Below are 26,065 nucleotides of genomic sequence, written 5' to 3'. Positions count from 1 at the left end.
TCATAAACCTATGACCATGTCTATGAAAAATACCTTATGAATAGTATTTTATGGGTTAGCTTCATGAAGAAAATATTTCATCTGCAAAAAGCAATTATTATTTTGCTATTTCATCTATTTTTCAAAATATGTTTATCTATATATCTGTATGCACATGTTTTAAAGGTGGATGAGGATGGGACACAGGGCTTGCCAAACCCAGCGTCCACAAGTCAGCTTTGTTGCATTTTTCCAAAAAGATTTAGCATATATTTTTGAAAACCATATTTAATCTTTTACATGAAGTTAATATATGTACAGTGCTCAGAAAAATGCCTAGCACATAGTAAAAGATAAGTACATGTTAGATTTTACCATAAATTGCTAGACCAAAAACTAGGGTGTTAAATGTTGTGACATTATTTACATTGTATTTTACTGCAAAAGGCAAAACCTGCAACTTCAAGATATTTATTATAAATCACAGATAAGTAAAATAACCCCAAAACTGGAGGTTGTACTTTAATGATTACTACAGGCACTTTGGATTGGCTGTAAATCTCCCACTGCTCAATTCCAAAGGCTGCTAGAGTACCTGTAATTACTGGCTCTGTCACATTACTTGGATCTCTTAATACTCACATTCCATGAGTAACAGCATTAAAAATGAAGGTTAATGAAAACTGTGATAAACTAAAAGTTTAAAACGGTATATAAAATTTTTCTTCAGATATTTGCCTAAACTATAACAAAATAAATTCTTTTTTGTTTGCCCAAAACATTAGCTTCACACCTTTCAATTCTTCAAGGATGAGTATTTTTATAAGAATGAAGTACTTATCCTTGAAGCATCTCTGTGTCCCATTAGCATGTAACTTAGTATATTTTTTTCCTATTTTAAATATATTTTTATTGATTTCAGAGAGGAAGGGAGAGAGATAGAAACATCAATTAGGAGAGAAAATTGTTGATCAGCTGCCTACTGCATGCCCCCTACTAGGGATCGAGCCAGCAACCTGGGCATGTGCCCTTGACCAGAATCGAACCCGGGAGCCTTCAGTCCACAGGCTGGCACTCTGTCCACTGAGCCAAACCCAGCTAGGGTTCAATAACTTTTACATAGTAAGTATATACTCAGATCTTAATCTTATGAAAGTGTCTCCTCTGAAATTCAAAAAATTATAAGGCTTCTTAATAATAAAATAAAATTTAAAAGGCTTTCTTACTAAACCAAATACAGACAACATAGCTTATGAGTTAGTATATGTAAAAATATTCCTTTTCAAAAAAAAGAAAAGAATTATGTATTTAAAGAAACTTTCACTAAAGAGAGAGAGTGTATTTTATCTTGTTAAAATATAAATGTGTATAATTTTTTTCAATTACAGTACAGTAAAATGGAATTCTGACTTTAAAAGTGGGTATTGTAGCCGAAACTGGTTTGGCTCAGTGGACAGAGCATCGGTCTGCAGACTGAAAGGTCCAGGGTTTGATTCCGGTAAAGGGCATGTACTTTGGTTGCGGGCACATCCCCAGTGGAGGGTGTGCAAGAGGCAGCTGATCGATGATTCTCTCTCATCAATGTTTCTGACTCTCCATCCCTCTCTCTTCCTCTCTGTAAAAAATCAGTAAAATATACACTACATACTTTTTTTTTTAAAAGTATGTAGTAAAAACCCCATTCAAAATTTTCACAGTATCCAATGTTCCAAGCTAGTAGGAAGCAAGATGATCTATTGCATCAAGAGGTAAATGGGGCTCTGGAAATTGAGCTGCAAAAACATCTGGGTTTCTCTTAAAAAATAATAATAATGTATTTTAAGATGAAAAAGGTAAAGGTAAAGAAAGTGTCAATGAAACTGACCTAAACATGAGTTGAGAGGAGAGACACAAGGTCTAATGGCTTAGCGATAAAGATTTAAAATACTTTCACAGAATGCTTTAACCCATAGGTAAGAAAAGTTACAGCTATAAACAGTGTATGTTATAAGCTAGATAGTGGGATTAGGTAATAAAAAAAAAAAAAAGAACTTCATTTTTAAAGACAGTAAAAAGTAACTGCTCCATAAAGGACGAAGTGGCAGAAGTGGCACTGAGGGCCAGGTCCAAGGAATAAACTTGCAGGCCCGGTGGAGACAGGTGGAAACAACAGTGCCCCCTTGACATAGTAAATGGATGCATTCTGAGCCCCTTCCAAATTCATGAATATCTAAAATAAAATAGACATGTGGGGAGTTCTGCTAAGTTAATACACAAGCAAATGACTAGATTTTACACTCTAGCTATAGTTAATTCCTACAGAGCTTATTTTTAATTTTCATAACCCCACAACTCCATGAAACAAATATTATTCTCATAGCAAACTATTAGATGTCATGGACTTTCAGGGTGTTTGAAAATATAAAATCAAAACGCTAAATTCCCAAAGTCAAAGACATAGTGCAGGTGTACCCAATCTTTCCGAGTACAAGGACCCTGCATGGTGATATAATGGTTTCGATTGCCAGTGACTAAGAAAACATATGCATACAGTCAGAGACTTTCCCTGCAATAAATCTGGTGACTCTCTCACCCCTAGGATCTACAGACAACTAGCTGAGAAGCATCAATCACTATACACACAGGCTTGGATAAGCACAACGTTGACTGGTGCATTAGCTTTATTGAAGATTAAAGTGCTCACTCTATTATTATCTAAAATTTCAAAATATAAATAGTTCCTTCCTAAATATACTCCCCGACACCAAAAACAAAAACAAAACCCTGCAACTTCAACACCTACTTTGTGAATAACACAAGTCATAAAAGCAAGCCCGAATCGTTACATCTATTTGGATGTTGTCAATCCTAACCCTGGTAACATTCACCCAGCATCACCACCAGGATTTAGGAAAAATAAAGAGTGTGTTTAGGAATAGAGGGTTGTGGCAAACAGTGTAGTGGTTAAAAGTACAGGATAGGAAACCAGCCTGCCTGGGTAAGAAGCCCAGCTGCACCCTCGCCTTGGCTACTAACGTCCAGGCCTTCCACCTCTCAGTGCCTCAGCATCCTCATATGCAAAACAAAGAATAAAAAGAAAAATTCACACTTTGAAGGTTTGTGAGAATTAATATACGAAGCAGCTAGTACAGTGCCTGGCACCTCATAGATATTATTTAAGTGCAAGCAACAACAAAAAACCTACACATAAAAATTCAAGCTAGACTGATTTAATTCTGAACAAAAAGATGGGCACTGCATTATTATAAGCATTTTTGAAAGGCTTAACACAACTCTTCATATACACAAAAGCTATGTGTTTGCGGTGAGAAGGAAATCTAAAGTTAGCTATTGCACTGCTTTCTCTCATACCCAATGCTTTTCCACTTCTCTGGGTTCATATGAGAGCTTATCAAACCCACCATCAAGTGCTTAGTCCTGAGGAAAACAATCAGAATTTCAGAACACAAGACAGTTTCTTCTGGAAAAAATCAGATGTCAAGACTTTCTCCAAATACGTCTGTCTACCACAAAGAACGACATAAACAGATAATCACAGAGCGCAGAAAGATAATGCAGGGAAAGCACTTAGCATAGGGGCTAGCACTCTTTTAGAATGAGTTGTTGTCATTAATTCTATTGCAATGCTCCTAAAAAGTATTATTCAATCTCTCAGCTTTAAGATAAAAATAAACTTGTATTTGCTAGTTACACATTTTTGTTAGAAGAAAATGAAATTTATAATGCACCGACCTGAATGAATCGCAAAAACATTATTCTGAATGAAAGAAGCCAGACACAAAAGAATATATACTATATGATTCTATTTATGACTTCATGAATAAAACAGAGGCAGAGAGTTGTTGCTGCAGAGGACGAGGGGGAGGGAGGATTTATTGAAAAAGGTACAATAAAATTTTCTGGGGAAATGAAAATATTCTCTATCTTCTTTAGATAGAGTACTACATGGGTGTATAAAATGAAAAAAAAAATTCATTGAACTGAACACTTAAGACCTATACAGTTTGTTGGGTATAAATCAAACCTGAGTTTTCAAATCTTTTAAAAAGCAAATTCACCTCTATATACACTTTGAAATTTAGTGTAGAAATGTTATACAGAAGGAACTTAGGAGAGGGAAGATTAGAATTACCTGGGAAATAAGGGCTCAAAGACTTACAAATTATGGTCCAGGGAAGACAAATGCATGTATTTATTCTTTTTATTAAAAGGACACCTAAGAATAAAAGCTTTTCCCTCTGCATTCTATTTACATCCATCTCATCCATCTTCTATTGTCTCTCTTAGTTCTGATCACTGGCTGATTCACTCATTTCAGAGAATTTGCAGTCTGGGCTTATTCCACAATACTAACAGAGTTAACAAAAAGAAAGTCTGAATACTCAATCAAAACAGCAATGTTTTTATTAAATAGACCCGCAGCTGTGTGAGCAGAGAATTATAAGTACATCTGTTCTACAGGATTTTATATTTAATTCAATTTGTTCAAATCAGAGCAGCAAAGCCCTAGAATGAAGTATTAGATAAAGAAATAGTTTTGCTAAACAGTCCCTACATTGATATGGTGTTTGTTAGAAAAGAACTGTACCTATTCACTCATTCATGCGACAGGCACTTACTGAGCACCTATTCCATTCCAGCCACTGTGTATGGTGCTGGAAACAAAGATGAAGCAGAGCCTTGTTGAGGTGACAGACATTTGAACAGATGGTTACAACACACTGGCAGGTTGAGTACACACACAGGCCTGGGGCAGAACCATGAAAGCACAGTGAGGGAAGGTTTCCTTTGAAGGCTGAAGCCTTACTGAAGTAAGGCTGAAAAGGAGAATGAAAAGTGTACTCCCACCCAACCCCGCTCCACATATAAGGGAGCTTCATTCAGCTCTATTAGTAATATCTTATTTCGAAATCAAAATAAGGGTATTAGCTGTTCCTTATCTTATTCTTTCATTAGTCCTTTTCTTGGTCAAATATTTCATAATAAAAAATTTAATGCATTCCACCAACCAGTGCTATAGGCTTCGAAAACCTTCACAACCAGCAGCTCCTTCTCCCAAAACACACAGCTTGAAGTTGCCATGACTAGCTCATCAGTAATGGGAAACAGAGACAGATGTAAGGTTCTCTGATGATAGCTATATATGGGGCCTAGACAGGTACAAAGGAGTAGGCCCAACACATCAAATATACTATAAAATTAAAAAGTACAAAATAGGTACGTAAAACATTCCAGCTTCATTTTATACATACACAGAAAAAAAAAATATTATATACCTTTGTCATAGAAAAAGAAATTTATCCTAAACAACTAACTCCATTCATTCCTATGGCTATTCTCTCAACATTTATTAAACACTTGCTCCATGTCACCTACATACAGAGAAGAGAAAGCTCCTGCCTCAAAAGTGCCTGCCGTCAAATGGGAGGAGTCAGGCAAGTGAGCTGACTTCTGGAGTATAATGGAGAGATTCTACAATAAGAACTAGCCGGAAGACATCTGTAATACAGTAAACAATAAAATTAAATTTAAAAAAAAAAACTGGCAAAGATGCACCTCAAGGTATGCGTCAGGGGACATGGGGAAATGTTTACCATCTTCACAGATCACAGCAATAAACACTGGGAATTCTGCAAAATACCTATGGTAAAGAAATCAAACATGTTTTTAAAATATTTTTAGTTATTACAAATTAATTTTAACCTTGGCCGATGTAGCTCAGTTGACTGGGCATCATCCCGTGCACCAAATAGTTGCTGCTTGATTCCCAGTCAGGGCACATGCCCGGGTTTCAGGCTCAGTCCCTGGTAGGAGGTATGCAGGAGGCAGACGATCAATGTTTTAACTTGTACTTCTCTCCCTCTCTTTCTCTCTCCCTCTCTCTTCCTCTCTCCCTCCCCTCCCTTTATCCCTCCCTCACTTCCTCACCCTTCCTCTCTAAACATTAATTTAAAATGTTTTTAAAATTAATTTTAAGGTATTATATAATTCCTGACATCAAAGCATATAAAATTTTCAGAAAGAAGAAAAAAAAGAAGGACAAAATTCTGGAACTCATTTAAAAGCTCAAGGTGCCAGTCATGTAGAAATAATACTGCCTTAAACCAAAATAACTGTTGGGAATGTGCTAGAGCCTTTAAGAAAGGCAGCCTTCTTATGACTAGAGTAACTGGTAGTATGTTTACTTGTATAATATTATTCAGTTATTTATTTTTCTTTTACTATCCTCATGCATACTAAATGATCAGTCTTCAAATCATTTTTTTGGAATTTTAATATTTCCAATCCTAGAAAAAATATTTAATTCAATATGAAATAAATCACACATATATACACACATACATATACACATTTATATAGCCGCATGTATATATATATGTAGCTAAGTGAATTTAAGGCACTTTTGAGAATAATTAATTGACTTTTCTCTCCCTTCTCCAATCCTACTTGAAATCCAATATGCTATAAGAACAATGCTTACACACCTCCTTCTTCTTGCACTTGAAAGTTTAAAGGGGAAAAACATATTTGTGATGTTTTAATGGAATGTGTTGCCATGGAAAGTACTGGCTTGTTCCTTATGAAGCACCATCACCTCATTGCAAATGAAAAGAGGAAAGGATGATATCTGAGGATTCAACTCATAAAAAGATCCAAAAACCCAAAAGACAATCTGAAAAATAATGTAATGTCAAGAGCTATGCTGAAATATGCTCAAAGAACTTTTAAAAGCTTGACCTTCCAAATAGAAAAGGAAGGTATAATATTAATATAAAGATAAACCATTCAAATAATATGGACCAATGGCTTAAAATCCAATGACTTTCTGTAGTTACATCATAAAATTAAATCCATATCATACTTTTCCCTTCCTAAAAGCAGCCAGCCTTCTTCCTCCCCCACCCCTCTCTGTATATGTGTGTGGTGTGTGTGTGCCCCTGTTTATACAGCTTATCCCTTATCACACTGACAAGACTGGGAACCACAGCAGATGGTCCCCCCAGACATAATTCTAACAGGTTTTTTGTGCAAACAAAAGATAAAGAAAGCTACAGCAATGATTTACTGATATCTAAAGTTGAAAACTGAAAAACACAAACTGCTTTTTTCTTACTGTTTGAACTGTTTATCCCTTCAACTACTAAGATAGATATGGCCAAAATTAAATATAATTTCAAAACTACAAACCAAATACGCAGTTTTAACCACCACTAAGTTTTGTTTTTGAGTTAACAAAATGTCCTAAATCACATTTTGAAAGGACATTACCTACCATTCCTTTTGTACCAGGAAAAGCAGGAAATATTTGTAAATGTCTGTCTTATAAATCCTACTTAGTTGCTATGTTGTGAAATAAACTACTCATTTGGATTTTTCTTAAGCAAGAAAAATGCATTGGAACCGAAAACTTTAAAATATCTTCCCCAAGAAACTAAAAGTTAATTCCCTGAACCAAATCTGGAATCTTGGTTGTAGAGCTAATGTATGCTATTTAAAAGTAATCTACTAGCTGAATACAACAGAAAACCAAGATTACTCATCCTTCAAGATTAAAGAGATTTTCACAGCATAAAACAGAACTTCCCTCCTGACAATCTAATTGCAAACAGCACTGTATTTATGGTTTACCTGAAAATCCAGCAAGAGCCTCCCTCAGACACAAATATATAGTGAAACTGACAAGCATCTGAAATAAACTATCCAGACATCAAGCAAAAAATACACCAGACAGACCCACAGGGCTCTTTGAATGTAGGTCATGATTGTCAGACCATAGCAAAAACATGGTGACCCTTAATAAATATTAGCCTTGATTATATGTAATCATGCACATATTTTACTCTCAGTAACCAGCCCTCTGAATTAAGTCCATAAAGCTGCAAGAAGTGGATGTCAGGCTACTGTGAACTACTTTTCATCAAAGAAAATGTCAGCCCATCATGTTTGTATCAATGGAGGTATAGGAGTAGCTTCTATCAAAATTGCCCAGCACCTCTAAGGACTCCATAGTACTGCTTAGTTTCTAAGAGGTCTTACTCCTTCAACAAATGCCTTACTCTGAAATGTTTGTACAGATTCCTAAGACACCATAAAAACCTGCATATGCACACATCCCATCTAAACTCCTTACTTAATCTTTTCTAGAGTTATATAACATGGCTGCTTTCTTGTGGAAAAATTACAAAGTCAGATCAGGAATAATAGGTCCAATCATATAATCTCTTATAATTTCTCTTTTTGTGGAAATCACAGTGTCTGAGTAGGGGGAGAGGTGGTGTTAAAATGCTAATTTTTTCCCCAAGTAATCCAAGCTAATATATCCTTTCATGAAATCCCCATGCAAAACAAACATGAGTATATTCATATGATATAGCCTATTTATCCACAAATAGTTAATTCAGGTAGTGACAGTATAATACTAATCAAGCTGGTGTTGTAAATTTGAATCAGTATGAGCCAGCTAGTTACACTGCCCGCCACAGCCACAAAGCAGATGTGGCCAGCCATCACACATGAGAACTGAAAACAGGACCAAGTGAGAGACTATGCTCAAATGAGTGCAAATCCATTCCAGTAGAAGAGTAGTGGGTCAAAAAGTTCACCACTATAGGGCATACATCATTCAATAGAAATGACAGGTGTTCTCTGTACAATGTTTCCAAACCTAATCTACATCCTGTGTATCATGGGTAAAGCATATATTTTCTAATGTTATGGATATCCAAAAATCAGGAAACTATAAATGTATTAAGTATAATTTATAAATGTATTAAGTATAGTCTATAGTTTAAAGCAAATATCATTTATTCTGAACAGAAAATAAATTCTGTCATTAAAAAAATCTTATTTTTATTTTTACAACAAAATATAGCATTTATTATAATTTATTATAATTCTAAGACAAAATATAAAGCATCATGCTGATGACAGAGATATAATTTAAAATAAATGCAGCATATTTTCTTTAAACACATATTAGGTTCACTTCCATCTGCCATCATTTTGGAGAATGGAAAACTCCCTAGAGCTGAAATATGTTTGCTAATAAATGTAACTTGAGATTTTTCTTTGAAATTAAACTGTAAAAGTGTTACAAAAACTGTCTTGTTTACATATGGCACCAATAGCATACTATTCCCATTATGGTCCCTATACACATATTCTTAATACATAAAAAACAAACACTGACAAGCAAGGTAAAAAAATTCGCAATGGAAATCTTCAATCTGCAAAAGCAGATATAACATACTTTTTTAAAAAGGGAAACAGGAAATGTGTAGCAATAAGTTGCACAACGTGGTCCTTAAAATCCTGAACTAAATGTCATCATATTAGTAGGAGACTCTGGCTACAAGCTAATTTAATACTTAAATGCTAATATAATTTCCCCATTACTGCATCTGCCATGAATGCCTTTTTAGTCAATAAAAGCAAGTTTAGAAAATGGTATGTAAGGAAAAAGAGAAAAATACTCTAGCAATATTCTTGTTACATAGACAATCACAAATATTTCCAAGCCTAGTTTATTAAGAATTACTAACTGTACTTTCAAAAACTTGTAATTCTTTGAGCATAAATGAAGGAATTAGCTTAATATAAAAAAAAATCTAAAAGTAATATAATATAACTGAAAATAGGCTACTATCTTATCGTGCATGAATACATAAAACAGTGTAGTTTTATTTAAAACATACAAAGACTAAATCCCAAAATAATTAATTTCTTTAGCTCCTATAAGACAAGTGAGTCACAAAAATAGCATTGGATAAATCTTGTTACAAATACTACAATGTAGACCCATACATATAATAAATGAAGTTTAAGAAAGCACTCAGCATTTCTATGTAAACTGCTTCTGAAGGATTATTATGGAATGCACACACTGGCTAAACCTAAAGTGTTCAGGTTTTAAACATTAATTTACTTTGACTATGTGCATGTCAAAATGAAAGATTGCTGTCTGGATCCAGACATGCCATATTAATATTGAACACAGGCATTCACTTCAGGTCAGTAGTCACTCCAAGTCTACTTCAGCAGGTGGTAAAAGTAATGTACTCATTAAAATGTATGTGTTACAAGGTTATCTCCCCAAAACAGCTCTCAAATAGAGGTAGCCTTGAAACTTAAGCATTAGATATGCTAGAACCAACCACTAATTGTCACAGGTCTGGAGAAAATTGAACTTTCTCTCACTACCTGATAACCAATAAATTTAGTTGCTTTCATCAGTATCTTGAGAAAAAGTCAGTTTTAAATTCCATGGAGCTAACATAGCTGCCTCCAACAGTTAAATGCTCTTGAACCAACCTACACGAACTAGAATGTCATTTTAGATCTAGAAGTCAAAGGTGGAATTTTTATTCATTTTGGATTCCTGTCTGTATTAAGAAAAATTTTCCAAAGGAACCAAGATGACGGCATAGGTAAACATATGTAGTTGCTGCCTCTCACTGCCACATCAAAATTACAACTAAGACAGAACAGCTATCATTCACAACCACGGGAAAGCTGGCTGAGTGGAAGTTCTACAACTAGAGGTAAAGAAGAAAGCACAGTAAGACTGGTACAAGGTTCAGAGGCACAGAACGGGCTAGTGCCCAGGTGTGCCACTTTTTTAACCAGGAGGGAGATACAAGCTCCTGCTTGCTCTGAACTCCAGTTCCAGACCGGACTCTGGGAGAACCACACACATATGGGGAGAAACTGGACTAACTGCCATAGGGACAGAAACGAAAGTGCAGCTTTCTTTCAGATAGAGGTGCTCGCAGCGGTCATTTCTTCATTTTTCCTGTACTGGGACCTCTCCAGTGCAGGGCCGACTGGCGGCCATTGCTGAATGCTCCACCCAGAAGATTCCCCACCCAATTTACAATCCCACCCAAGCTGTGCATAGTAGAAGTAGTAGTAGCAGTAGTAGTAGTAGCAGCAATGACTTGGCTTTAGCATATGAATGGCCTGTCCTTACTCAGCCTAAAACCTGTCAAATAGGCAGCAGCAGCAGCCTTCCTTGCTACAAAATTGGGCCTCATCTGGGCATTTCCAAAACCGATACAAAGATGAGGAATCTGCAGATCTCTCTGTACCTCCTGCTGGTGGCCCCAGGCAGTGTCTGACTTTGCACCTCCTTGGAGATCCAAGAACCCAGTGTACCCAGTGGTCATACCAGATTACAACTCTTCACATCCATAAGTGACACATTCAAGGGACAGACTCAGTGAGCACCAAATCCCCACTGAAGCAAGTCCTCCCCCATAAGGGTGTCTCCTGCACAGCAGCTCTTCCATTGTAGATACTGCTAGTCCTCACAGCCAATTGGCCTGGCAGTCAATTCCTCCCAGTGATACCAACAGCAATTAAGTCTCAATTATAAGATTGTGCACATAGCCCACAAAGGGGTGCACCAAGAATGTCCACCTCAGGTGACTGGGGAGTCTGAGCCACTGAGCCCTGTAAGACACCTACCACACAAGGCAACTCTATCAACTAAAGGAGACTTAGCAGCTACCCAATACATAAAAACAAACACAGGGAAGCAGGCAAAATGCGGAGTAAAAGAAATATGTCACAAATGAACAAAATAAATGAAAGCAAAATACTAGATATAGAGTTCAAAACAATGGTTATAAGGTTACTCAAGAATCTTCTAGAAACCTCCAACGAACTTAGTGAGACCTTCAAGGATCTTAGTGAGAATGCCATAAAAAAAAAAAAAAAAAAAAATGGAAAAGGACCAGTCAGAATTAAGCATACACTGACTGAAATAAAGAATAACAACCAGAGATTCAACAGTAAACTACATCATCCCAAGAATCAAGTCGAAGATTTGAAATATGAGGAAGCAAAAAACACCCAACCAAGAAAGAAAAAAAAATCAAAAAAATCAAAAAATATGAAGACAGTGTAAGGAGCCTCTGGGACAACTTCAAGCATACCAACATCCGAATTATGGGGGTGCCAGAAGAAGAAAAAGCGCAAAACACTAGAAACCTATTTGAAGAAATAATGACAGAAAAGTTCCCCTACCTGGTGAAAGAAATAGACTTATAAGTCCAGGAAGCACAGAGAATCCCAAATAAAAGGAATCCAAAGAGGACACACCAAGACACATCATAATTAAAATGCCAAGTGCAGCTGAAACCGGTTTGGCTCAGTGGATAGAGAGTCGGTCTGCGGACTGAAAGGTCCCACGTTCGATTCCGGTCAAGGGCATGTACATTGGTTGCGGGCACATCCCCGGTTGGAGTGTGCAGCAGGCAGCTGGTCAATGTTTCTCTCTCATCGATGTTTCTAGCTCTCTATCCCTCTACCTTCCTCTCTGTGAAAAATCAATAAAAAATATATGTTAAAATGCCAAGTGCAAAATACAAAGAGAGAATCTTAAAAGCAGCAAGAGAAAAACAGTTAGTTACCTACAAGGGAATACCCATACGACTGTCAGCTGATTTCTCAACTGAAACTATGCAGGCCAGAAGGAATGGCAAGAAATAATCAAAGCAGTAAATAGCAAGAACCTACAATCAAGATTACCCAACAAAGCTATTGTTTAGAATTGAAGGTCAGCTAAAGAGCTTCGCAGACAAGAAAAAGTTAAAGGAGTTCATCACCACCAAACCAGTAATATATGAACTGCTAAAGGGTATTCTTTAAGAAGAGAAAGAAGAAGAAAAAGGTAAAGATAAAAAATTATGAACAACAAAGCGACAACAAATACATATCTATCAACAAGTGAATCTAAAAATCAAATGGATAAAAAATCTGATGAACAGAACAAACTGGTGAATGTAACAAAATCAGGGCTATGGAAAGGGAGCGTACACAATTCTTGGGGGCAAAGGGGTGTGGGGAGTGTGGGAAGAGATTGGACAAAGAGCTTACACCTATGGATGAGGACAATGGGAGTGTCAAGGGCCTGGGGTGGGGTGGAGGGGAGGTATGGGGGAGGAAAAGAGAACCAACTGTAATAATCTGAACAATAAAGATTTTTTTTTTTTAAAGAAAGAAAAATTTTCCTCCTTTCATTTTTGTGAACTCTATTTACATTATTTTTCCCTTTTGTGAGATGATAAACTTCAATTCTCCAGACTAAAAACATAAAGCTCAAAATATTAAAGCTAACTCATACCAAGAGGTCATCTGACCTTCAGCATATACAAAAGTATGACTAACAACCCAACAAAAGTTCAAATATTTTAAAAATTACTATTCAATGTCAAAGATAAATCTTTTCCATTTATACCTAGCATGCCTAAACTTAAACAAGATCATTCTCTAGCTCAGTCTTTCATTTCTCTCACTGCCATGTTACCCAACAATTTCCACTAATAGATTAATGAAAATGCACTTCATTTTCATTACATTTTTAACTACAATATTTAATGTTTTTTCCCAAAAAATGCTGATGCACTTTGTAAACAAAAGCACCAGGAGGCAGACGTTCAACAAAGGAGCTGGCCCCTGGTGGTCAATGTGCTCAGCTGACCACCGGGAACCAGACACCAGGCTTACAACTGGCGTGCGCAGCTGCAGTGGTCCAAGCCTCTCCCTGGTATACTCCCCCTAAGCTCCCCTCCCCCGTCCAGACTTGGATAGGGACCTGCATTAGGATTGACTGGATGCAAGGCCAAGGCCGCTTCTCCAGCAAGGCCGTGATGATGAGTGGCGGCTGTGTGGTCACAGGCTCGTCAGTATCGCCCTATGATGGGCACATGGAGACCACAGCAGAGGGGAAGCGAGCCTACCAAGCAGCAGTGGGATGAGTGGGAGCGGCATAGTGCCCAGCCCAAGCTCAGGCTCCTCCCCACTTGCTTGAGGCTTTGCACACTACTTCATGCTGTGCAGGATCAACATGGACAGCAGGCTGAAGCCCAACAAGCTGGCAGATAAAGCCGGGTTGCAGCAGTGTGGAGGTCCACTGATCCCCACAGGTCAGGCTGAGGGACCCCACCAGTGCACGAATCCGTGCACCAGGCCTCTAGTTTTATATATAGTAAGTAAACTGAGGCTCAAAAAGACTAAATGGCTTGGCTAAGCTCACAGGGCAAGTTGGTCAACCTTGCACAGAATCAAAATCAACAGATGCTACTTTAATATTAAGCTATTTTTATTCTTTCTCTCACCTTTAGCCCATATTTTTTAAGTTCAACACAACCCTCTCTACAGATTTACATAGTTTCCAGCTTGCAGAACTGTATCTGGAAAGTAGCCTCTCTCTAATCAAGGAGCTATCATTTCTGTAAATTCTCATAGCAAAAGATTATATTTGGAAGAAATTTTAAGATATAATGGGGAGATAAGATATCAAAAAATAGAAAAAGAACTCATGGAGGCACTTACAATGCATTTTAAACTTACAATGGACTGTAGTACTAAAAGAAAGGACTGTACTAAGTAACATTTTATTCTTTCAGTTCATAATGACAGATATTGTGCCTTTAAGTTTCTCTAACCATCTCACTTTCTAGAAATTTCAGAATTTCCCTTCTACAATTTCATTCAAATGTGAGCAAATTTCTTTTTATTTGTAACAGTTAAAATGCTTTCTAGGAAATATTCATTGTACTCAAATATTTATAAGTCTAAGAGCCTCCTTACTATGGCAGACTCTCATTTTCTGGGGTCCCACAAGGGCCCAGAAATATTCCCAACATAGATCTCAGCTTCCTCCCAGCTTTCACGTTCAAGATGAGTTCCAGGGCCCAGAACTCTTTTCTAGGCTCAAAGGTTAAAACTCTACATATACCTATCAACCATTTTCTTCTTTTTACTTCCCAATATTCCATCTTTTCTCATCTATATTATCTCAAAAAGGGGTGACTTTTACCTCAGGAAAAAATTATAATGATCCTGAAAGACCATATAAAAGTAAATTTAATACAACCTATTGAACCTCACACAAAGAGAAATCCTACTGGGAACGGGGAAAGAATCTTCAAAAAACTGGGTAACTGGCTTCTTATTTAGATAAAGGATTTTTCCATTTCCCATAACATCTTTAAGTTTAAAACAGCAGAGCACAAGAATTAAGCATTCTAGTGGCTGGCAGTCAATGCTAATTAGTATGACATACTTAGTCTTAACAGGTGGTCCATGACCTACACCAATAATGAAATCTAACTCCAAATGTTTTGACCAAAGTAAAAGCATTTCTCTGGCAGGTGGCAAAAAGAATGATGAGTCAGGAAGAAATACTCAACACTGGCCAGATGCCTTAAGGTATCACCAGCAGTAAGAACAGGAAAATTAAAAGAACCAATTGAAGAAACTAACAAAGAACAATGTGCCTATTTTATTTCAGTCACTTTAAGCTTGAAATCTATACTTAGAGTGCCCATGAATCACAGCATCTGTTAAGCACCAACAAGGCCATTTACTATGGTTAGGCTCATAAAAGGGTCCCAAAATTTATAAAAGACTACTTGAACTAGAAAAATGCTAAACTTAATTCTTTCAAGAGGTAATAAAAGCACCAGTGTTTTACACCTAATAGTTAAAATGGCAACGCAAATGAGAAACCAATTCTGTAGTCTATATAATTTAGTAAATTTTACTATTTCTCATGAATGACATGAACAGTCATTAAATTCATTCAACAAACACTGACAGCTTATTACAGGCAAAATGTGATAGTAGGAACTATGACCACAAGAAAAATGAGCTACCTCTGTACTCAAATTCAGTCTAATAAGAGAGACATGTAAACAAATAATTCTAATAGTCTAATAAGTACAAGTAGAGATCATCTCAGCCACAGCAGTGTGCTAAGGAACAATCTGACTTTAGGGAGTGTTGGGGAAACGGTAAGGAGGAGCAGAGTTAGATATGTTCAAGGGTTTCATACTTGACATTTTTTAATGTAGTGCTTTACCTCTTTCAAAGTGAGACAATGTGTGTGAAAAAAACATGACTGCCCCTCACACTTCTGGAACAGTCTAAATGGGTTATTTCATAGATGAGATATAAAAACCTGAAAAAAAAGGAAAGTTCACTAATAATATCATCTTTGAAGCAAGACTTCAAATCTTCCAACTCCTAATCTCCTATCCCATCTATGAAATCACTCTTCTGCCTCACTGGTTCCCCAAAGAAGCCATCACATAGATTATGTATTATGTGTTACTTCACTATCCTATGTTGCTTCATTTCCTATATAACACTCACCATCAGAAAAGTATGTGCAAGAAAGAAACAGATAAAACTAAAAGATATTTAAATAGATTAAAATGGATTAAACACATTTAATAAAATTCCATTAAGTTACCAGTTCATTTCAGACTCAAATTTAAAACATTTACATATAATGAAAATTTTTTATTAATACTTAATACAATAACAGCTAACATTTATCAACCATTTATTAATTTTCACAACTCTATAACCCATCTCACAGATGAAGAGTCACAGGTTCAGAGAGGTTTGAATAAATACTGATTCAATTATACTGAGTATGCTGATTTAAAAATTACTCCAAGTTTTTCAGACATTTGAGTTGAAGATCCAGCTGAGATCCAACAATAGGAGACAGTCACTTCAAGGCAAAGCCTTTTAAAGAAGTATTATACTTTCAGATGAAGGAGTAAATATAAAAGGGTAAAAAAAAAAAAAATTAGTTCAAATACTTTCTGTAGAAAGATTTTTAAAAAATTATAAAGTTTCTGTGGATGAATAATAATAATAAATGAATTAATTATATTTAAATAATAAATTATTTTAACTCCAGGACATTTTTATTTTAACAAACTTTTAAAAGTATTTTAGTTCTCTCATGTTTTATTCCTCAGTTGTCCTTCTCCTATGTTATCATAAGGTCTTGAAATTCCCAACACATACATTATTCTCCTCCCAGGAGGATTTTCAGACACATAACCTTCAAAATTTAGGAATTATAAAAATGTGTATAATAAAATGGTTGACTTCTTAAAAACTGACTATTATATCTACTCGTCCTAGTGATAATTTTCTCATTGACATTTTAAAAAATTAAAAAATTGAAAGATGTTAATAAGCCCTTGCTTAATAAAACCAATGACCCAACTCTCTTTCTTAATTAAAAGGCAACAGGACTTGAAGGACAGACTATTTTCAATGAACATTCAGATGTCACAGTCTTTTTAAAATTATGTCTATTTTATAATTTCTTCTATTACCAATGCATGCTTTAAGAGAGTGATTCTGATATACATTTTTTCTTGTTCTTTTCCAGTCCTTGACACAGACTGGTGAGTGGTACTATGGAGTAAGAAGCATATTCAACCAACACATATAACTGAAATTAAAAACCTCTAACAGATTAACATATCTAGGCCACACAGAGGGTCATGAGGTAAGATCATCAGCATAAATTAGCACATTATTATAAGGCATTTAAAGGAGTCTTAAATAGAGCCTGCGTGATAGATCTTTTTTTCATAACAAATATCTAATGCCGTTTGATTGGATTTCTTTTAATCACGAGTGTTATTTGGAGAAAAAAAATCCTGCTTGTATAATACCACATTTTACTACTTCAGCTCCTACCCTGAGAGACAAATTTGAAATTATGGAGAGCCTGGTTTGGGGGAGGGAGCAAAAGAGGAAGCCTGATGGAAGATTTTTAGATAACTAAAGTTATCTTTCTCCAGGATGTATTTTTTTATCCAGGACATATTTTTTAAATCATTTTGAATACATTTTTGCTTATATTATCTTTATAAAAAAAACTGAAAACACAGTCATTTAGAAAAATAAATCACTGTTATTTATCAAACCCATAGAAATTTACACCTACAAAAAGAATGGGCGAAATAGCAGATCAGTTTCTTGCTAACTAATTAAAATCTCTTAATCTCTACAGTAAGACTACTCTAACAGTGACAAGTGTCACAATACATTCCTTCTATTTTTCATACTATTTTTCATACTATTTATAGCTCATAGAACAATTGTCAAATACTGAAAGAAAATGTCTAAATGATAGTCTGTAGCTACTGGAACAGTTGCTAAATAATCAAATCCTCCTTTAATTATGCATTTTTAAACAATTAAGACTAATCCCATATGTATCACATTACCAATATCAACAAAGGCAACAATAAGAGTGAACATTTAAATATAGATTTTGCTAAATTTTCAAAGGTACTTTTAACATAAAATAACACTACAGAATAGAAAAACCTATGTGGTATGACCTAAAAGCACATAATACACTGACCTGATCATAAGGCAAACTACTAAACTGCCAATAATCTCCTTAATTTCCCCCAAAACTACATACATCTAGAAAAAAGTCACTTTGAAGTTATGAAGATGAGTTTTTAATGGAAAAAAATATGTAAACTCTTTATTTCTAAAGATTAGTACCTTAAAAGTGATATCTAAAGAAAAGTAACAAAAACTGAAGCATACAAGTTATAATGAGTTGAAATGGTGAAAAAACACTTGAAATTATTTTAGATAGCCCCAGAACAAGAGTGAAGCATTTAATATTATTACCAGAAACATTTTGTACTTTTCTACTTCCAGTAAAAATCATTGGCAGATTCTTCTTGTATTGAAAAACAACTATAGATAGGTTTAATTGACATAAAAATAAGCTACTTCTATTATCTTGCTTGGGTCATAAAGCATGTTGGTTGTAATATACTCTATGAATGAACAATCAGGAGATTTTCACCCAACTGTATAATAAGTGTTCACCACATAGTGCTATATAAATAATCCTCACTTCAAATCAAATTCTTATTATCTAATTTTTATATTTCTCAGCTAAAGAAGCTATTCATAGAACTTGGATTTTTTTTTTTTTTATCACACCACTGCCAGCAGTAAATTCAAACAATGAAAGGTTTTGCTAAATTTTCAAAGGTACTTTTAACATAAAATAACACTCCAGAATAGATAAACCTATGTGGTGTGACCAAAAAGCCACAGAAATCATTTATTTATGGCTGTTACATTTTAATCACTGGATTGTTTTTAAAGGCCTAAAAAAAAATTAATGGCTTTTGCTATACAAAAGCAACTATGTTTTCCATGAAACATTAGCTGTCACATTAATACAAGGTTTTATCATTAATTATACTGGATTATACAGGACTTTATGTCTAGAAATGATTGTTAAATATCTGAAATTCCAAACCATTTTGAAATAAAAATAAAACCTGGTCCTAGTAAACACTACATGAATTTAAGGTCCATTTAGAAAACAGAAAATTAAATGTAAAAAATATAACCTCAATTTATTACATTTGCAGATAAAACATCTCTTTTTCATCAAAAAGCAAATTAAAATATGAAACATAGGTAAACAGTGCCACCTTTTGGTATATTCAGGAATTGCACTCCTAAATTGTACAAATATATCTGTAATGTAACAGATGAAAGTAAACAAAGGAATTCAAAAGCTGTCAATTTATAATTTAATAGTGTCAAAGCTTTAATAAGTAAATGAGTTATTTTTAAACCTAGAAATATTTTCAAGAACTAAAATATTATTTCATGTTTATATGCTTTCTTTTCAATTTCATGAGGTTGGGAGAACATCATTTCATTTCAAAGTAAACAGAGGCTTAAAAAATGTTAATGACTGATCTAAACATCCCTCAACTAAGAACAGTTGAGCCATTACTGGCTTAAAATTGCTAGTTTTTAAACCCTAACATTAATTCTTTAAATATTACATAATGAGTCAAATCCCACAGTTATCCTATGTTATAATACAAACAATGCACACACTTTTGTGTTGCTTAAGTTCTTTTTTTACAATGTATTTTGTATACATTTGCAAGAAAAAGGTACTTGGTTAAAGTACTACATGAACAATACACAAAACATGGACTGTGTTCACATAGGTCTTTACACTTCACAAAAGCAAAAACTCTTTATCTAATACAGTATTTTTCCTATCTCTATGCTAGTAGGCGGGAAATGCATTTAAAACTGCAAAGGCTTCTTTCTTTTTCTTTTCCAGGAAAAATAACCCTTGTTTACAGCTAACATTGATTTGCAACTAACCTAAATCATAAGATAAAAAACCTGCTACAAATGAGATGGAAGTGATAAGCTTCAAATGCTCTCCCTAAAACTTATTTGCCTAAATTTGATCTTACATTTGTCTTCCACTTTTACATCTGTCAGTGATTTCCTGAATGGCTTTATTAGATCATAATATATTTATGCTATAACATCCTCACAGTTCCTTATTTTTATTAGCTAGCTAACAATTCAGCACCCACATGGAAAGAAGAAAACATTTATCTTTATCTTTGGTTCACTTTTTGCTATAAATTTTACTCACATTGCAATCATCAAGTTCTTTATAAAGGAGAAAACAAAAATCACAGTTAATAAGTAATGATTCCATCTTAAATTATGTAGCAACTCCAAAAGAATCAAGAAAGAAGACAATAGCTAATATGATGGTAGTAAAAATGGTTACTGAACACTAAAAGGAGGGCAAAGAGTGAGTCAAAGGGATGGGCCAATGTACCACATCTTCTGAGGAACAGAACTCCATGATCAAATGCAATAATGAGACATTAACTCAACAATGTATTTAGGGCATTAGTCTCATCTCTTATTCATAAGATATTCAAGAAAAACCACAGTATAATACAAGAAAATTGGTAAACAGCTATTTCTAAGAAATGATTTAAAGGGAAAGGTTAAATATAATGCCAAAAAGATATTTTTAAAGAATTTTGTTTCACCTACAGCTTCTTTTTCATCATTAGGAGGACTGGATGCTCACCCTTAAGAGTAAACTGCAACCCAGATCTTCTCTAAAGACTCTTATTTTCTTTCCCCTATTTCTGAATGGATGACAAAATCCCATTTTGAAGGCCTTAGTTTTATTTCTCTCTGCTTTATTTCCTGAGTAGAAAGGGGGAAAAGAATGAGAAAGGGCCATTCTCATTGCCACCATTATGCTTAGTTGGCCGCTGCTGCAAATAACTCAACATTTGAATACAAGTCATACTCCAAGAACACTTCTCTCTGCAAGTACATGGACATATATACAAATACATGGAAAAATATGTAACCAATTTTATTAAGTTTGAAGGAACATCAAAATTTCTAATATTGAATCAATCCCATTAAATTGAAAGCAATTACTTCTTCCAATTTAATAAGAATAGATTAAATTAGATTTCTGATTCAATATAATTTGTAGTGTCCAAGTCAGGAAAAGTGATAGTATGAGGAACTTATCCAAGACATGTCAAGTTTGAGACTGGACTTGACAGCCACCTAAATGGGATTCTACTGAAAAACTAAAGGGATTCACACACACACAGACACACAAATCACATTTACTTAACCTTTAGAAAATACTTTTTTAATTCTTCTATAAAGATAAGAATAAAGTTACTTCAAAACATTATAATCAAAAAATTGTTTTTACTTCACTAACACACCCAAAAATACCCTGAATTTCTATTTTGGGCCAGGCACTATGTTTAATGATGGTAATAATAACAAACACAAATTGAACACTTTACATGTACTAACATTTAATCTTTAGGAAGGAAGGACTACTACTGTCATCTTCATTAAATAAATGAGAATATTAAAGCACAGAAATAATGTCATTTGCTCAAAGTCATATACCTAATATAACAGCTGGTTTTACAGTTTGGCTTAATATTAATAGCTGACTACAGTCTGCTCTTCATCACTAATCAGCAATCTTTCTGACTGTCAAAGGTAAAGATGACTAAGATAGAAGGAACTCACATGCCTTGGGAGAGAAAATATAAAACAGATAAATTATTCTAAGATTGGAACTAGCTAGGGTACCACTCCCTCTCTCTCTAAGACGGGGGAAATTAGCTGAATGGCAACTCTGAAAAACAGAGTTGCAGTGTATACAAGGAGTCGGGATCTAAAATTATCAGATTAGGTGATCTAATGTACAGTCACAATTACTGCAAAAAAGAAAGCCTTTAAATCATATATATAATATACATTAATCTATGTGCAAAATACACTAAAGGAAGGATCAAAAGGAAAGTGTCTCAAAATGGCTGTATATTCAAATCAACTCCCCTTCCTTAAATTAAGCATCAACACATCTGGTAACATAGAAATGGGTGGGATACTTTTAAAAGCTGTGGTTTACTCCATCCTCTTTTAATACTAAGCCTCTTTACCCTAAATACATGTTAACATATTTGAGGGTTAATAAACAATTCAAGTTGCATTTTATGTGAAGGTTATATTTTAGTCAAACATGAGAGCAATCCAATAGTAAAGTAACAAATGTTTGTCCTTCGAGTAAAAAACTCTCACTTCAGTAGCCTCTTATGGGCAAGAGGACAAGGACCACATCCTAGGACAAGCATCATCAGGGCAACAGAGCAACAAAGATATCAAGAAGCAAGTCAATGACTAAATGGTTTCACATCTGGTCTCCAACATACATAATACAGACTGATACCTGCCCAGGATCATGTTGCCTCTGCAGAGTCTATTTGTTCAATTCTTATATAAATACTAATAGAAAGTTTCAAAATCAATCAATAAATAAAAATAAAGTGTTAACTAATTTTATAACATCAAATAATTTTATCAAGACTATCAGTACCATGAAATTCAGTTTTCATGTATGTTACAGCTGCAGTGATCATGTAATAAAATACTGCCATCTATTGTCTAAGAGCTAAAACTACATCATTTCTTTCATCCAAAGCCACTAACATTTTTAATTAAGACCAAAAAGAAACACTGGCCATGTTTTGTTTTGTTTTTTTCATTAAATTTATTGAGGCGACATTGGTTAATAGGATTATGTGTTTCAGGTGGAGATTTCCATAATACAGGTCTGTATATCACACTGTGTGCTTAACACACAAAGTCAAATCATCTCCCATCACCTTGTATTTCGATACTTTACACTTTACTACTCTCCACCCCTCTTCCCTCTGGTCACCAATGTTTCCTTAGAGTCAAAAACTCCCACCTCAGCCACCTCCTATGGGCAAGAGGAGCAAGCATGTCTGTGTCCATTAGTTTTTGTAATATCCCACATATGAGTGAAATCAAATGGTTCTTAGCTTTTTCTAATGGACTTATTTCTCTTAGCATAATATTCTCAAGGTCCATCCATGTTGTCACAAATGGCAGTATTTTGTATTGCATCTTTTCTTATGGCTGAATAGCATTCCATTGTTTATATGTATCACGTCTTCTTTATCCAATCATTGTTTGTCTCCAAGTACAAAAATTAAAGCAAAATGGATCAAAGACCTAAATATAAGATCTGAAACAAATTATTATATAGGAGGAAACATAGGTACTAAACTTATAAACCTCGGTCTTAGAGAAGATTTTATGAATCTGTCCCCAAAGGCAAAAATAAACAAATGGGACTATATCAAACTAAAATGCTTTACACAGCAAAAGAAACTACCAACAAAATAAAAAGGCAACCAATTGAATTGTAGAAAATATTTACAAACAACAGCTCTGACAAGGGATTAATATCCAAAATATATAAAAGATTTCATGCAACTCAACACCAAGCCAACAATCCAATTAAAAAATGTAGAGGACCTGAATAGACATTTCTCTTAGGAAGACATACAAATGCTCATTTTCTTTAAATTTTTTTAAATTTATTTTAACACAGGCTATTTCAAATTAAATTATCCAAAGAAATGTTACATTCTACTAAAAGATTGCAAAATATAAAGAAAATCTTAGTATATTTAATTTACATTTTAGAAACTTGTAGTTTTTTTCAGTTTTTTTATTATAAGGCATTTAATTCCTTATGTAATGAAAACCAATTTCCCCCCATTTCTCAATCATCTTGAACTCATTTAAAGTAAAGATGACCTCCTTTTAAGACTGTATAGGTAAAATGGGTTTTAGAATTAAATATAATCGAAATTATACTTCAGTAAAGTTGTTTAAAATTTTTAAAAATAGCCCTAGCTGGTTTGGCTTGGTGGATAGAGCATTGCCGAGTGGATGGAAGAGTCCTAGGTTCGACTCCAATCAAGGATACATGCCTGGGTTGCAGGCTTGATCCACAGTAGGGGGAGTGCAAGAGGCAGCAGATCAATGATTCTCCCTCATCATTGACTAGAGGACTGGTACACAAAAATTTGTGCACTCTGGGGCGGGGGGTCCCTTCAGCCCAGCCTGTATCCTCTAATAGTCCAGGAGTCCTCAGAGGATGTCCTAGGCCACAATCTGACCTCCCTCTGTGGGGAGGAGGCCTAAGCCCCAGTCTGGCCCTACTCTGTGGGAGGCAACCAGGCTGGCCAATCAGGGGACAGTGCCAGCTGGCCTGACCCCGCCCCCTTCCTCATGGCTCCTCCACTGCCGCTGTTTGCTGCCACCTCCCCTCCCCATTGCTGTCCCCTACCTCTGCCAGCTGACATATGCCTTGGCTGGCCTGGGGCCGCCTGCTCCATGGCCCCACCCTCCACCTACTGGTCATTATGCCGTTCAGTCAATTTGCATATTATGCTTTTATTATATAGAATTATACAGGATGTTTCTCCCTCTCCCTTCCTCTCTAAAATCAATAAAAATAGATGAAGAAACCAAGATGGCAGCAAAGGTAAACAACTGAAAAGCCACCTCACACAACAATTTCAAAACCAATTAAAAGAGAAAACATCTATTATCCAGAACCATGAGAAAGCTGGCTGAATGTAAGTCTTACAACTAGAAGGAAAGAGAAAGGAACACAAATGTTGAAAAGCTGAGGTACAGAGGCACGTGAATCAGGCTGGTGGTGGGAGACTGGGCACACAGCTTTTTTTCAACCTGCAGGGAAACAAGCTCCCGATCACTCTGAAATCCAGTTACTGGGTACACACAGGGCACCCAGACGCCCACAGGGAGAAGCTGGTCTGTGGGCCATCGGGGCAAAAAGTGAGAGTGACATTTTTGCAAAGATGGTGCCCAGCAATTATTGTTTACTGCGCTGAAGCATGGGAAGCAGGGTCTTGGAAATGCAGAAAGGCAGAGAAGGCTGGTGGCAGCCATTGCTGTTTGCCATGCCCCAGCCTACTGATGCCCTGAGACCCCACCCCACACATTCTGCAAACCTGTCCAGGCTCTACACAGCAGCTTTTGCATATAAATGGCCTGCCCTGTGGCAGCTTAACGAAATAAACTGCAGCTCCAGTCAGACTGCTCCAAAACCACCAAATCCCAAGCAAATAGGAGAAAACTATAGTTCTTGCTGTAGCTCCTGCTGGGTGGCCTCAGACAGCAGCTGACCTACACCTCACTGGCGATCCAGAAACTAGTGTATCTAGTAGTCGGTGTGAGACACTAGATTTCAACTACTCTCATAAGGGACACATTCAAGAGGCAGACTCAGTGAGCACCAAAGCCCTATTGGAACAAGTCCTGCCCCATAAATATGTCTCCAGCAGAGCAATTCTTCCATTATAGACACAGTGGGTCAATTCCTCCCAGTGACACCAACAACAATCAAGACTTAACTACAATAAGGATGTACACACAATCCACAAAGGGGTGCACCAAGAGTGTCCACATCAGGTAACTGGGAGGCTGACCCACTGAACCATATAGGACACCCAGGACACAAAGCAACCCTACCAACTCAGGGAAGCAGAGAAAATGAGGAGAAAAAGAAACAGATCTCAAAGGAAAGAAATGGAGGCGAATAAACAACTGGATATAGAGTTCAAAACCACAGTTAAAAGGTTTTTCAAGAGTTTCCTAGAAAAAGCAGATAAATTTAATGAGACCCTCGAGAATATGAAAAAGAACAAACTAAAAATTAAACATACACTGACTGAAATAAATAGTATACGGAGACCCAACAGCAGACTAGAGGAATGAAAGAATCAAGTCAAAGATTTGGAATACAAACAGGCAAAGGACACTCCTCCAGAGAAGCAAGAAGAAAAGATAATCCAAAAAGTTGAAGACAGTGTAAGAAGCCTCTGGGACAATTTCAAGGGTACCAACATCAGAATTATGGGGGTGCCAGAAGAAGAGAGAGTGCAAGACACTGAAAACCTATTTGAAGAAATAATGACAGAAAACTTCCCCCACCTGGTGAAAGAAATAGACTTACAAGTCCAGGAAGTACACAGAATCCCAAGCAAAAGAAATC

At 35.7% G+C, this 26,065-nt stretch overlaps 1 protein-coding gene across 6 annotated transcripts in view; it reads right to left on the bottom strand.

The window, feature by feature from the left end:
- The window catches only part of CDKAL1 (CDK5 regulatory subunit associated protein 1 like 1), a 625,188-nt gene that overhangs the window by 567,991 nt on the left and 31,132 nt on the right, over window positions 1-26,065 (bottom strand). The window lies entirely within an intron of this gene.

The sequence above is a fragment of the Pipistrellus kuhlii genome, unplaced genomic scaffold (assembly GCF_014108245.1).
Source record: "Pipistrellus kuhlii isolate mPipKuh1 unplaced genomic scaffold, mPipKuh1.p scaffold_m20_p_2, whole genome shotgun sequence".
Lineage (NCBI taxonomy): Eukaryota > Metazoa > Chordata > Mammalia > Chiroptera > Vespertilionidae > Pipistrellus > Pipistrellus kuhlii.
This window is presented reverse-complemented; position numbering and strand designations above follow the sequence as displayed.